This window comes from Astyanax mexicanus, chromosome 2 (genome assembly GCF_023375975.1).
Source record: "Astyanax mexicanus isolate ESR-SI-001 chromosome 2, AstMex3_surface, whole genome shotgun sequence".
NCBI lineage: Eukaryota > Metazoa > Chordata > Actinopteri > Characiformes > Acestrorhamphidae > Astyanax > Astyanax mexicanus.
This window is the reverse complement of record NC_064409.1, coordinates 78,530,100-78,546,584: the sequence shown is the minus strand read 5'-3', so window position 1 is coordinate 78,546,584 and position 16,485 is coordinate 78,530,100. Positions and strand designations below refer to the sequence as shown.

Below are 16,485 nucleotides of genomic sequence, written 5' to 3'. Positions count from 1 at the left end.
TAACTCAACAAAAATACAACTAAACACCCAGTGTACAGCAGTACAATTAAATAACAAAAAGTACAACTAAACAGCAGTACAATTAAATAAATAAAAAAACGTTCAACCAAACAACAGTACAATTGAAAAACAGTACAATAGTACAATCAGACAACCAAACAGTACAACCTAAAAGCAGTATAATCAAACAAACAAATAACAATACAGATGAGTACAATATAAATACAGTACCACAACAGTACAACCAAATAACAGTACAACTAACAATAGTACAAACTAAACAACCAAACAAGAGTACAAACAAACAACACTACAACACAACCACAGTACAACCAAAAAGCCTTACAATCAACCAAACAACAGTGCAGCCAAACATCCAAACAACACTACAAACAACAATACAGCCAAACATCCAAACAATAGTGCAACCAAACAACAGTACAGCCATACATCCAAACAATAGTACAACCAAACAACAGTACAGCCAAACATCCAAACAATAGTACAACCAAACAACAGTACAGCCAAACATCCAAACAATAGTACAACCAAACAACAGTACAGCCATACATCCAAACAACAGTACAGCCAAACATCCAAACAATAGTACAACCAAACAACAGTACAGCCAAACATCCAAACAATAGTACAACCAAACAACAGTACAGCCAAACATCCAAACAATAGTACAACCAAACAACAGTACAGCCATACATCCAAACAAGAGTGCAACCAAACAACAGTATAGCCATACATCCAAACAACAGTACAGCCAAACATCCAAACAATAGTACAACCAAACAACAGTGCAGCCAAACATCCAACCAACAGTACAGCCAAACATCCAAACAGCAGTACAAACAACCAAACAACAGTACAGCCAAACATCCAAACAATAGTACAACCAAACAACAGTACAGCCAAACATCCAAACAATAGTACAACCAAACAACAGTACAGCCAAACATCCAAACAATAGTACAACCAAACAACAGTACAGCCATACATCCAAACAACAGTACAGCCAAACATCCAAACAATAGTACAACCAAACAACAGTACAGCCAAACATCCAAACAATAGTACAACCAAACAACAGTACAGCCAAACATCCAAACAATAGTACAACCAAACAACAGTACAGCCAAACATCCAAACAATAGTACAACCAAACAACAGTACAGCCAAACATCCAAACAATAGTACAACCAAACAACAGTACAGCCAAACATCCAAACAATAGTACAACCAAACAACAGTACAGCCAAACATCCAAACAATAGTACAACCAAACAACAGTACAGCCATACATCCAAACAACAGTACAGCCAAACATCCAAACAATAGTACAACCAAACAACAGTACAGCCAAACATCCAAACAATAGTACAACCAAACAACAGTACAGCCAAACATCCAAACAATAGTACAACCAAACAACAGTACAGCCAAACATCCAAACAATAGTACAACCAAACAACAGTACAGCCATACATCCAAACAACAGTACAGCCAAACATCCAAACAATAGTACAACCAAACAACAGTACAGCCAAACATCCAAACAATAGTACAACCAAACAACAGTACAGCCAAACATCCAAACAATAGTACAACCAAACAACAGTACAGCCAAACATCCAAACAATAGTACAACCAAACAACAGTACAGCCAAACATCCAAACAATAGTACAACCAAACAACAGTACAGTCAAAGATCCAAACAATAGTACAACCAAACAACAGTACAGCCATACATCCAAACAACAGTACAGCCAAACATCCAAACAATAGTACAACCAAACAACAGTACAGCCAAACATCCAAACAATAGTACAACCAAACAACAGTACAGCCAAACATCCAAACAATAGTACAACCAAACAACAGTACAGCCATACATCCAAACAAGAGTGCAACCAAACAACAGTATAGCCATACATCCAAACAATAGTACAACCAGACAACAGTGCAGCCAAACATCCAACCAACAGTACAGCCAAACATCCAAACAGCAGTACAAACAACCAAACAACAGTACAGCCAAACATCCAAACAATAGTACAACCAAACAACAGTACAGCCAAACATCCAAACAATAGTACAACCAAACAACAGTACAGCCAAACATCCAAACAATAGTACAACCAAACAACAGTACAGCCATACATCCAAACAACAGTACAGCCAAACATCCAAACAATATTACAACCAAACAACAGTACAGCCAAACATCCAAACAATAGTACAACCAAACAACAGTACAGCCAAACATCCAAACAATAGTACAACCAAACAACAGTACAGCCATACATCCAAACAACAGTACAGCCAAACATCCAAACAATAGTACAACCAAACAACAGTACAGCCAAACATCCAAACAATAGTACAACCAAACAACAGTACAGCCAAACATCCAAACAATAGTACAACCAAACAACAGTACAGCCATACATCCAAACAAGAGTGCAACCAAACAACAGTATAGCCATACATCCAAACAACAGTACAACCAAACAACAGTGCAGCCAAACATCCAACCAACAGTACAGCCAAACATCCAAACAGCAGTACAAACAACCAAACAACAGTACAGCCAAACATCCAAACCATAGTACAAACAACCAAAAAACAGAACAATCAAACAACTAAACAAAAGAACAGTACAAACAACAGTGCAAACAACCAAATAACAGAACAATCAAAAAAACTAAACAAAAAAACAGTACAAACAACCAAACAGTGCAACTAAACAACAGTATAACGAAGAAAACACTACAACCAAACATCAGTACAACCTAATATCAGTACAACCAAACACTACAACAAAACCACAATACAATCAAACAACAGTTCAATCAAACAACCAAACAAAAGTACAACCAAATAACAATACAGCCAAAATACAGTAAAACCAAACAACAGTACAAACAAACAACAGACAAGATACAAGGCGATGTGCGTAGATAAAAAAAAAAACAGTTACAGACATTACTCTTACTGTTTCTCTGCTTACTTTTATCTATTATCCTCCTAGTCCTATTTATAACCACACTGGATCAGATGCAGCAGTGCTGCTGGAGTTTTTAAACACTGTGTTTATTCACTAACTGTCCATCACTCTATTACACACTCCTACCTACAGCTGAAACACCTTGTAGTAAAGTCAAAGACAAAAGATCTCAATCTGCTGCTGGTGGAAATGTTGCTGTGTGCGGGTGAGCATTATCCTGCTGGAAGCTGCAGGATTTTCTGCGTATATAAAGTGAATTTATTTTTTAATATCGGTAATACGTTGCCATGTTGTGCGCCCCTGTTGTGTGTGTACAGCAGTGGTACAGTTTTCCTCACTTGTCAGGAGTGAGCTGCTAATTCTGCGCTGTAAACTGGCAGCTCTGTCAGAATCCAGCAGCTCCAGCTCCTCCCCCTCATACACTCCCAGCCCAACAAAGCAGCACAGCACTGCCTGTCTCCTCATTGTTCTTAATGTTATTGTTGTAGTTATTGTTAACTGTCATAATCTTCAATCTCTGAAATGCTTTGAGAAAAAAACGCCTAGAACAAAATCATATCCCCACAGAAGAATTGAATATTATAGTGTTTTAATAATGTAACAGAATAAATCTAAGCAGAGCTAAATAATGCAGACAAAATACTTTTTTCTAAAGGGGTTGGGAGTTGAAGACATTAGGCTCTATTCTACACCCTACACAATGCGTATCAGGATGCTCATTGCTATCTCACACCCCACAAATAGACTATTTTCACGCCTTCCGCCTGTGTCGTTTAAATAGCAACGGTGCTTTTAAATATACTTATCTACACTTATGGGCATAATGGTCTGGAAGTAAAGTGTGTTCATGTAAATTTCTGGGGTATTGCTATCTTGGCAATGCAAAACCCAAGTGCGCCACTGACCAATTTAAACCCTGACAACAGTCAGCAGTCAGATGTTCATTGGATACCAAGCATGTGCCGCAACATTCACTTAACATCCTTAGCTTTTGCTATTTATAGGTTTATGTTTGAGTAAAATGAACATTGTTGTTTTATTCTATAAACTACAAACAACATTTCTCCCAAACTCCAAATAAAAATATTCTCATTTAGAGCATTTATTTACACCAACAACCTGTTGATCTTGGTGTTTACCATGGTGCCTCCAAACACAGATCTTGTTTTGATGTTGTTATACTGTAGAAACATATAATTACAACAATATCAACAATATCATTAAAAATCATTAAAAGTTAAAATATGAAACTCATATTATATAGATGTATTAAACACAGAGTGATCTATTTGAAGCATTTATTTATTTTATTGTTGCTGATTATAAGGCTTACAGCCAATGAAAACCCAAAAATCAGTGTTTCAGAAAATTTTGGCAGTGTGGGCAGTGTGCCAAGTCCTGCTGGAAAATGAAATCCAAACCATCACTGATTGGTGGAAACTTCACACTAGACCTCAAGCAGTTAGGACTGTGTGTCTCTCCACACTAGTACACATACTGTACCCTACATCCTAAAAGTATTGTATGGAGCTCCGTCATTCCTGTTCCACAGCTCCACAGCTCAACACTGGGGGTGTATACCCCTCTAGCTCAGGCCTGAGGCGTATACAGCCCCCCGGCACTGATGGTGTTTTGATGTTATATGCTGCAGAACTAAAAGAAAGACATCAGAGAGAGGAAGGTGCACTATATACAGCTGATAACCTGTTGGAACATGTGCTTTTGTTGGAGTAACTATCTCTACTGGCCAGGGAAGGCTTTCTACTAGATTCTGAAGCATTGCTGTGAGGATTTGGTTGTATTCAGTGGCAAGAACTTCAGTGAGGCCAGGTTGTTGGATGATAATCATCCCACTTTATGCCCAAATCATCCCCACCTCATCCCCAACTCACCCCGACCTTATCCCCAACTCATCCCCACCTCATCCCCAACTCATCCCCACCTCATCCTCAACTCATCCCCCACCTCATCCTCAACTCATCCCCACCTCATCCCCACCTCATCCCCACCTCACCCCCCACCTCACCGCCACCTCATCCCCACCTTATCCCCAACTTATCCTCATCTCATCCTCACCTCATCCCCAACTCACCCGACCTTATCCCCACCTCACCCCGACCTTATCCCCAACTCACCCCCACCTCATCCTCAACTCATCCCCCACCTCATCCTCAACTCATGCCCACCTCATCCCCACCTCATCCCCACCTCACCCCCACCTCACCGCCACCTCATCCCCAACTTATCCTCATCTCATCCTCACCTCATCCCCAACTCACCCGACCTTATCCCCAACTCACCCCGACCTTATCCCCAACTCACCCCGACCTTATCCCCAACTCATCCCCACCTCACCCCACCTCATCCCCACCTCACCCCACCTCACCCCACCTCACCCCACCTCACCCCCACCTCACCCCCACCTCACCCCCACCTCATCCCCACCTTATCCCCAACTTATCCTCATCTCATCCTCACCTCATCCCAAACTCATCCCCAACTCACCCCGACCTTATTCTCAACTCATCCCCACCTCATCCCCACCTCATCCTCAACTCATCCTCACCTCATCCCCACCTCATCCTCACCTTATCCCCAACTTATCCTCATCTCATCCTCACCTCATCCCAAACTCATCCCCAACTCACCCCGACCTTATTCTCAACTCATCCCCACCTCATCCCCACCTCATCCTCACATTATCCCCAACGTATCCTCATCTCATCCTCACCTCATCCCAAACTCATCCCCAACTCACCCCGACCTTATTCTCAACTCATCCCCACCTCATCCCCACCTCATCCTCAACTCATCCTCACCTCATCCCCACCTCATCCTCACATTATCCCCAACGTATCCTCATCTCATCCCCACCTCATCCTCAACTCATTCCCAACTCACCCCTAAAGTACTGGGTAATTCTGGAGGGATTTATACCCTTCAGGTCAACTATATAGGCACTATAAGGCACGGATTATAAGGTGCACTATCAATGAATGTCTAGTTTCTGGTCTATTTTCAAACATAAGGCGCACTGGATTATAAGACGCATTTTAAGAGACACTATAAGGAACTTTAAATTCAGCAGGTCTTGCTGCTGGGTGGTGGTGGAGTGGAAGCTTACAAAGTTAAGTAAAGCTAAGCTAAGCAAACAAAACTAATAAAAAAAGACTTTCTTTTAGAGTTAAACGAGTGCTGAATGTTAATCTACACAGATTTCTCTCCTGAAAACTGTTTATTTGGGTGAGTAAAGTACTTCTATTTATTTACAGTAAACTTAGATTCCCAAATTTCTCCAGCACTAAGGCTAAAGCATTAGCATTAGCGTACTGATACATTTTAAATGCGCCTTAAGTGAAAAAAAAAAAAAAACGATATGTTAACATTTTATTTAGGAAACTATCCAGGACACTGTATCCCCACTTAAACATAAGTACTTAGTGCCATATTGTAAACCCTGCGCAAGGTGCATCACAATGTTCATTGCTTTCTTACACCCAGAAAACAGTATATTTTCACGTGTTGCACCCGCACTGTTAAAATATCATCAGAGTTTAGGAATAAATCTACACTGATGGTTTGGTGTGGTGGTCTGAAAGTGAGGTGTGTTCAGGTACATTTCTGGCGTGTTTCTATCTTTGCGGCAGAAAACACAGGAGCTCCACTGACTGAATAAAACCCTGACAACAGTCAATCATCATTCCTATAGGAGTCCATTCCTATAGGTGCTCCCAGGGCAAACCTGACTTTTACATCAACAATAAACTGAATTAAGAATAAAATAACGTTACTGTTCCTTTAAATGAGCTGCTGGTGTATCTTCACAGTGTGAACGAGCAGATCAGTATCAAAATCTCTGCTGAGATGGACAAAAGCTCCATGCTGTTAAGATACGAACGCGCCAAAGTCAGAGCTCACCCGGCTCTTAAAGGTAATTATGACTGACACACTGATTGGTTTATTTCATGTTACGCCCAAAATCAACCACACCCATGATTAATTAGGAGAATTAGTTCCTGCCCTAAATCCAGCTGCATGATACGCAATTGATCAGTAGGGCCCTTCGATTTGAAAAATCCTGTATTATGTTGTCAATTCGACTTGCAGAGAGGAGTCTAAAGCCAAATCACCCAAAAAACAACTTAAAGGCAGCTTTTGAACTTATATTTTTAAGTTTTAAGTTTTAATATTTACGTATATACCAAGAACCACCAGCTGAAAGCAGTGCGTTTATAAGGGAAGGGTTTGGTTGCGTCAGTTTTGTTGTGTTTCTCCCAGTGGAGAAAGCTGTTCAGACTGAATTTTACACTCTCGCTGTGAGCGGATTGACTCTATTCATATTCATATTTGTAGGAATATAGATTAGGTATTCACATGGACACCTGCTCCTCCTGCACTTCTCCTCAAATCAAGGTATTAATAGAGAGTAAGTTCTCCTTTACTGCAGTAACAGACTTTACTCCACTGAAAACACTATAAGTTTGAGTAAAATTAACATTATTGTTTTATTCTATAAACTACAGACAACATTTCTCCCAAATTACAAATAAAAATATTGTCATTTAGAGCATTTATTTGCAAAACAAAAAAAATATTTGAGAAATGGCTGAAAGACCTCAAATAATGCAAAGAAAACAAGTTCATACTCATAAAGTTTTTAGAGTTCAGAAATCAATATTTGGTGGAATAACCCTGGTTTGTTTTTAATCACAGTTTTCATGCATCTTTGCACCATGTTTTCCTCCACCAGTCTTACACACTGCTTTTGGATAACTTTATGCTGCTTTACTCCTGGTGCAAAAATTCAAGCAGTTCAGTTTGGTGGTTTGATGGTTTGTGATCATCCATCTTCCTCTTGATTATATTCCAGAGGATTTCTTGGTAAAATCAAAGAAACTCATCATTTTTAAGTGCTCTCTTCATCTCTTGCTCATGAATATTTATATATGCAAACATCCTATTTAAACTTACAGTTGCTTACACACAGAGGTGAGTAGTCCAGGTCCAGAAAGTGAAATAAAAAAAGCTGATAAATGCATAAATCATTAGTAGGGCTGTGTAGATACTTTTAAGCATTATAACCATACTTACAGCCATCATTCTCCTCCGGGCGTCCACATCGTGATCACAGAGCCATGTTAAAGCACTCGTCTTGTGTTGTTTTTGATGTTATAGTTATAAGTGTCATTATAGCGAAGCTCTAATGCTCAGAGTACGAGTGCAGTCTTTGGCCCTGTTGAGCTGGAGAGCTCTGGGAATCAAGTGTGTGTGTGTGTGTGTGTGTGTTGCTCGTTCTTTGCTCAGTGTTGGGTTTTTCTCAGCTGTATCTCCAGAGAGATAGGTTTCAGGGAAGTCATCTCCACTCTCCAAAAGCCTTGTTATGAGGACCACACACACACACACACTCTCACACACACACTCTCTCACACACACACACTCTCACACACACACACTCTCACACACACACACACACACACACACACACACACACACACACACACAGCTCAATGGTACTCCAGACGATAAGTGTTCTTTTGAAGGAAATCTATTGAACCTGTGTAACATTTTCAGCAGCTCTTTGAAGCTGTTGTCAGTGTGGGTCGATGAAGAGTTTTTAACAACTAGATGAAACATATGATCCATAATAATATATGGACCATATTGGCAAAAGTAGTTAGACACCTGCTCATAGTTATTAATGGTTATTAAACTTTTCAGTATCTAAAATTGTGGTTTAAGCAAAATCTAATTTTTATTTTTCCTAAGTTTGGCATCTCATTAGTCCAAAATGCTATAGTAAAATCACTTAATACTTATTTGATTAATAGTATAGATAGGCTTCTTCAAGAATATAATGCTGTAATGTGATAACAATGTGATTTGCTGGTTTTATAGGACTCCAAAATCTGTTCTATACAAAACTGAATAGGCATTTTTCCTAGATTTGATTTTCTATTACTCCAAATTCCTACAGTAAAATCAACGGATACTTCTTCCATTAATAGTATAAAAAGGCTTCTTCAAAAAGTTATTGCTGTAATTTGATAACACTTTGATTTGCAAGTATTATAGGACTCCAAACTCAAGTTTATGCAAAACCGAATAGATATTTTTCTTAAGTTTGGCATCTCAGTGCTTTAAAATGCTACAGTAATATCACTTTTAACTTATACTTTGAATAAAAGAAAAAGAGGATTTACGAATTTACAAATTTAGGGGTGTGATATGATATATATATATATATATATATATATTTTTTTCCCCCCAGGTTTATTTATTTATTTATTTTTTTATGTAATAATACGGAGCAAAATCCAATCCAGTCAAAAAGAACTAAGCAGAAATCGGGGGAAAATACAACAAAAAAAGGATAGCTAAGACATATAGTATCCTAAAAAATAAGAAAAAAAGAAACATATATAACATAATAGAAAGAAACAAAAAAACACAATTATATAGTAAATAAATAATAAACAGATTACTCAGGAATAACAATATACAAAGAAAGGTTCCCACATTTTCTTATATGTGCTCAAAGAACCTCTAATGGTGTACCTGATTTTCTCCATTTTGACACGTCTCAATATTTCCATAATCCACTGAGAGTGTGAAGGTGGGGATGAGGATTTCCACCTCAGTGAAATTAAACGCCTCGCCATAAGTGTAGTAAATGCAATAAAGTCTGCTTCATACTTTGAGAGTGAAGTACCTATAGGGGGAACACCAAAAAGAGGAATGCTTGCATTCAGGGTGATATGATAATTCTTTGATTTACATGTTTTATATGACTACAAACTCTGGTCTTTATACAACCAAAAAGGACATTTGCCTACATTTAACATCCTATTAATTCAAATTATTTTAGTATTATTACTTGAAACGTACATAATGAATAATTTGACTTCATGAAGTGTTCTTCAAGCCTTCAGTTGTGTTATTTAATAATCATTTGCTCATTTAATTGTCCTATAATTCTTATTTTAACGGATATCTGTATGTCTGTTGCTTGTTCTTATATCTTTGTGTGTTTTAGTTTTTCGTGATGTATGTTGTAGTTGGTGAGATACAGCATAAGCAAAAAAATGTGGTTAGAAAACTATCTTCCTAGTCACCCGAGTTCAGGGTCAATACTGCTCTAAATGCTTTGACAAATCTTCTTTATATTCTGTGCCTTATAAAGAAATCTGTCCATTTATTGTACAATGATTCAATAACGTAACTCCTAACTATACCCCTACTGTACAATCTTCAGGAACTGAGTAAGGATATTGGAGTTATTATGGGATGGATTATCACAGGAAGATCATTAGGAACCTCTACAACTCTCTACATGCTGAGACATCTGGCATGTAGCAGCGTTACACACTACTTATGAATTTGTAGCTATAAAAAAAACTACTACTTCCTCCAGGGTGCAACTATTTTTGCAACCATGTGATACCTTGCCTTAGAGCGAATGTGTGTAAGGTTCAGTAGTGTGTGTGTGTGTGTGTGGCTCAGACGGGACCATTAGCCCAAATCCCCCTATAATCACCTTAAGGGAAAATCATTACAGCCTCAATTGAATACAACCTGAACACACACACACCTACACACACACAGAGAGAAAACCACCTACAGTATATGTTGCAACTTTTTCTTCCAGGTCTTTGAGGTCTTAGATCAGTTGCTCCTGGCTGTTTTCTCAGTCGAGGCTAAAACTCAAGCTCAGTTTTTAAAACAATCCTATTTTTATCATTCTGCCTTTTTATATACTCTTATCATCGTTTGAATAGCAGCAGTGCTTCTGAAGATATCTACACTGATGGGTGTGGTGGTCTAGAAATGAGGTGTATTCAAATAAAAGATACATTTCTGGTGTATTGCTATCTTGGCAACAGAAAACACAGGTGCTCCACTGACTGAATACAATCTAGACAGATGTCAACAGTCAGACGTTCTAATGCTAAGTGATTTTCATGATTTTTGGTTAATTTAAATTACAGTTGTAATGTGATTTTCAAATGGAGTAATCAGGTTTTTTTTTTTTTTTTTATCCAAAATATCTGAAAACACTCCTCGTTTCTGAAGTGTTTACCTGTTTTACCTTCGTTACCGACGCCTCCCACAGACTAATGCACGCATATTTTCTAAACATTCCGCCAAGGACTGAACTCATACCGAAAAAAGTTCCAACACTTTCCACACAAACACCCAGTGGGATAAAACATAAATTTATCTAGAAATAAATCTTACAGAATCTAAAAAACAAATTGCTTTATTTTTTTACTGGTAAATTTAGTTTTGAACCATTTCTTTGTCCTCTGTAGTTTGATTTTTAGTAGGGGGGCAAAAATGATTATAATAGAACAGGGGTCACCAACATGGTGCCCGCGGGCACCAGGTAGCCCGCAAGGACCTTATGAGTAGCCCGCAGGCCTGGTCTAAAAATAGCATTTTTGTTGCTATTCTTTTTTTTTTTAAATCACAGTTGCATTGATGTAATTTTAGATTATATTACATTAATATTAGCTTAGAGATAGCCTATAGTTTATATATTATTATACAATATAATGTAATATAATATGTAATATTATATTAAAATATAATATAAAATGTAAACACTTGCAGAGATTTATAATAATAGTGTTGCCTATTGATATCTGTGTCTTCACATAGATGAATGTCATTAATTATTAATAACAACATATAATTAAAGGTAAATTGAGAAAATTTGTAATTTCACGAGTGTGTATCAAACTGGTAGCCCTTCGCATTAATTGGTACCCAAGAAGTAGCTCTCAGGTTCAAAAAGGTTGGTGACCCCTGTAATAGAAAATCCGATTTTTGGTGTAAAAAACGAAGATAACTTTTTAGGCCATAATTGCCCAGCACATTAGTAGTACTAATGTAGTACAGATAGTAGTACTGATTACTATTCTGGCTCTTAAAGGGAATGATGAGCAAGTGACATACTTATTGGTGTATTTTACCTTAAGACAAAAACACCATCATAATTAATTAAAAACAATTAGTACATGCATTTCGCAGGTTTTGAGTCGCACAAGGTGTACTTTTCCTGTTGTTATGATAGCAAAGACAAACTGACACGCCCTAAATTAAGCTGCATGGTGCACGGTTTGCCTGTAGATCGCTAAAATAGGGCCCTTAATGTCCGTGGTGTGGTTTAATTTTGCACTTTGGTTTTAAATGTGTTTTATAAATAAATTTATACTTACTTTATGTAGTAAGTACTTATATGTAGAATGATCATTTACGGTTTGGGATGCAGCCGCTGCACAAATATGTGTTGTAACTGAATTAGTGAGTGAATAAGTGATTGGACGCTCAGTTTCTGTCGTGTTTCTTGGTTAAACCCTCAGTTCTCCTCGTTCTGCTCCTCGCTGAGAGAAGAACCCGGCCAGCAGCCTCCCGTGAGCGATATCATTTCCCCGATTCAGAGTAGAGCTCATTCTGGAGCGTAGAGCTCGGCGTCGGCCTGATCGGGAGCCGGCGCTCAGGCGGATAATCTGCGCAGAGTCCAGCCGCTCGCTAAATGTCAGCTTTATTAAGCAGCAGCTGAAACGCTTGCTGTGTATCATTACAGCTAATTGGGTACAGTTTCTTACAGGCTGCCAGATCAGCTCTCATCCACCAGCGCTAACAGCTGAACGCTGCCGACGTCTGGAGCCGGAGCAGCCGCGCAATCCATCAAAACTTCATCAGATAAATCAAACAGATAAAAGCCTTACATCACAAACTACTGCTGAACATCAGTTAACCTCTAAAATACCCAGATACAACACCTATTCTAATGGATCGAGCACCTACTCTAGAAGATCCAGCATCTTCCAAACCTATTTCATTAAATTAAACCTTTGGGATTATACTTTGATTTCTGCATAAATTGGTGATTAAATGTGTTCTGATCTTCATCTAAGTCCCAACAATAGACAAACACAGTCTGTTTAAACTGATATGATTTGTTTGCATGGCTTTATTGAACACAACATGTTAACATTCACAGTGAGGGGAAAAGGTATGTGAATCTTTGAATTTAATAACTGGTTGATCCTCCTTTATCAGCAAAAACCTCAACCAATCGTTTCCTGTAGCTGCAGATCAGACCTGCAGAACAGTCAGGAGGAATTCTGGATCATTCCTCTTCACTAAACTGTTTCAGTTCAGCTATAATATTATGGGATATCTGGTGTGAATCTCTCTCTTGAGGTCATGATGCCACAGAGCATCTCAATTGGGTTCAGGAGGTCAGGACTCTCCAGAAGGCCCAGTATTTATTTATTTTCTTCTGTTGAAGCCGTTCGGTTGTTGATTTTCTTCTATGTTTTGGGTCGTTGTCCTGTTGCATCATCCATCCTCTGTTGAGCTTCAGTTGGTGGACAGATGCTCTTAAGTTTTCCTGCAAAATGTCTTGGTAAACTTGGTAATTCATTTTTCCGTTGATGACATCCGTTGAAATCCGTCCAGGCCCTGAAGCAGCAAAGCAGCCCCAAACCGTGATGCTCCCTCCACCATGTTTCACAGTTGGGATGAGATTTTGATGATGGTGTGCTGTGCCTTTTTTCTCAACACATAGTGTTGTGTGTTTCATCTGTCCACAGTATATTATTTAGCCAAATAGTGCTGTAATGTTTTTTTTGGACAGCAGTGTCTTCCTCCGTGGTGTTCTCCCATGAACTCCATTCTTGTTTAATGTTTTCCTTATTGTAGATTCGTCAACAAAAACTGTTAGCATGTGCCAGAGATTTCTGTGTTCAGTCTTTAGCTGACACTCTAGGATTCTTCCTCACCTCATTGATCATTCTGCGCTGTGCTCTTACAGTCATCTTTACAAGACTTTACCATGCCTAGGGAGGGTAGCAACAACAGTGCTGAACTTTCTCCATTTGTAGAGTGTCTGTCTTGTAGATCGTGGACACATGAACATCAAGGCTTTTAGAGATACTTTTGTAACCTTTTCCAGCTTCATGCAAGTCAACAATTCTTGAACGTAGGTCTCCTAAGAGCTTGATCCTTTGTGTGAGGCATGATTCACATCAAGCAATGCTTCTTAAGAACAGCAAACTCAAAACTGGTGTTTGCTTATTTTTATAGGGCAGGGTAGCTTTAACCAACCAATCCAATCTCATCACCATCTGACTCCAATTAGTACTTAGAAAAGTCATTCAAACATATAATTTTTTGTGACATAGATAAAGATCAGGACGCATTTAATAACTAATTTATGCAGAAATCCAAGTAAATCCAAAGGGTTCACATATTTTTATCTTGCAACTGTAGATCTGGCACTTTTTGGAGGATCTGTTTAAAATAAATGGGATCTGCCAGCTTTTTTAAAGGATCCAGCATCTTCTAAATTCAATCCAGCACGTAGCAGATTGGATTCAGCGTCTCCAGATTGGATCCGGCACCTCTCTTTGTAATGCCGGTACTTCCCAGATTGGTTACAGCCCTTCCAGAGATTGTACCCATCTGTTGAGGCACAGCTTGTGTTAGATATGCTGTAGTCCTTCATCAGTAGTCAGTTTCTGATCACAGGATGCCTCTGAATATCTGAATTTTTCGTAGCACCTAGCAGTGATACTTCACTTCTTCTGCATATGCTTAGAAAAATATTACCACAGCATTTGTCCTACAAGTAAACTGACTTTTAGGATACCATTTTCACCCAGTCTCTCTTTCTTATTATTGAATCATTAACACTGATCTTAACTGAGGCGAGTGAGATCCCGCAGTTCTTTAAATGTAGTTCTGGGGTCTTTTGGGATCTCCTGGATGAGTTGTTCATGCCCTTTTGGAGTAATTTCGGTTGGTCGGCCGGTCACTCCTGGTAAGGTTCACCAGTGTTCCATGTTTTTCTCCATTAATGAATAATAGTGAATCACTGTGGTTCTCTGGAGTCCCAAAGCTTTAGAAATGACTTTATAACCTTTTCCAGACTGATAGAAGATCAATGACCTTGTTTTTTATCATCTGTTTTTGAATTTCCTCAGATCTAGGCATAATATGCTGCTTTTTCACACAGGGCCAGATTGGTTTGGATATTTTTTTCCTTAATAAATAAAATTATAATTTAAAAAGTGTTTTTTTTTTATATTTGCTCAGGTTATATTTGTCTTATATTAAAGTTATGTTAGTGTGACAAAAATGCAAAAATGAAAGAAATCTGTAACCACTGTATATGAAATTAAAAAGTCCTTATATTTTGTGTATTGTGTCTAGAATAAACTTAAAATTCAATTTTAAGTAGTATAAACCTTTATATTTGTAATACATTCATTTAACCAAAAAATGGTAGTCCAGAATTTTAACAAACATGGTTGTTTAAGGTGTTTTTCTACAGAAAAGATATATATGTTTTTAAAAGTAACAGTCTGTAAGTTTTTGATAAAAATGAGCAATTACACTGAGCATGCTAAAAAAACGCATTGTGTTGCAGTCTTCTTTTTGTAATTTTATCCACTCTAATTTAGCTTACCAGCTCTCTTCAGTTCTAATTCTGTTTTTTTCTTCACTTTAATGATGCATAATGGAGTAGATGTAGAGTGATTTGCAGTTCTGATATATCTGTTTTCACAGTAGTCATTGTATCAGCATCATCAGCAGCACCATAGTTGCATAATTAAGTAAAATAAAAATAAAATATTATTACAAAACTCATATAAAAGTAGATAGAGAAAGAAAATGCAGCTCTGGAAAAAATTGAAGACCACTTCAGTTTCTGAATCAGTTTCTCTGATTTTGCTATTTATAGGTTTATGTTTGAGTAAAATGAACATTGTTGTTTTATTCTATAAACTACAGACAACATTTCTCCCAAATTCCAAATAAAAAATATTGTCATTTAGAGCATTTATTTACAGAAAATGAGAGTTCAGAATATTCATCAATATTTGGTGGAATAACCCTGGTTTTTAATCACAGTTTTAATTCATGCATCTTGGCATCATGTTCTCTTTCTCCACCAGTCTTACACACTGCTTTTGGATAACTTTATGCTGCTTTACTTCTGGTGCAAAAATTCAAGCAGTTCAGTTTGGTTTGATGGCTTGTGATCATCCATCTTCCTCTTGATTATATTCCAGAGGTTTTCAATTTGGTAAAATAAAAGAAACGTATTAGTTTACAGAGTTAGTTAGCAGCTCAGAAAATGTTGCTTGCTCTTACAGCCTACAACACAGAGACCAGGCAGTTTATCATAATACTATATATATAGATGATCTACAGTTTATACTAAGTTAACCTTGGGGGCAATGACTACACACTGACAGTGAATATCAGAAGCCAATTGGAAAGAAGTAGTCAATGGCAACAGACTTAACTGGTTGTGTACGGCCTCATCCCCTCAGTCTGACCAAACATACGGCCTCCAGGAGGCTCATCCCGGGCGTTGCTATGCCAAGGCAAGGGACAACAATCATCAGTAGTGGCCACTTTATTGGAAACACCCACCTAATAGTTCCACTAT

At 38.1% G+C, this 16,485-nt stretch overlaps 1 protein-coding gene across 1 annotated transcript in view; it reads left to right on the top strand.

Moving 5' to 3' along the window:
* LOC125799083 (trafficking protein particle complex subunit 9-like) overlaps positions 1–16,485 on the top strand; it is a 141,213-nt gene that overhangs the window by 92,698 nt on the left and 32,030 nt on the right. The window lies entirely within an intron of this gene.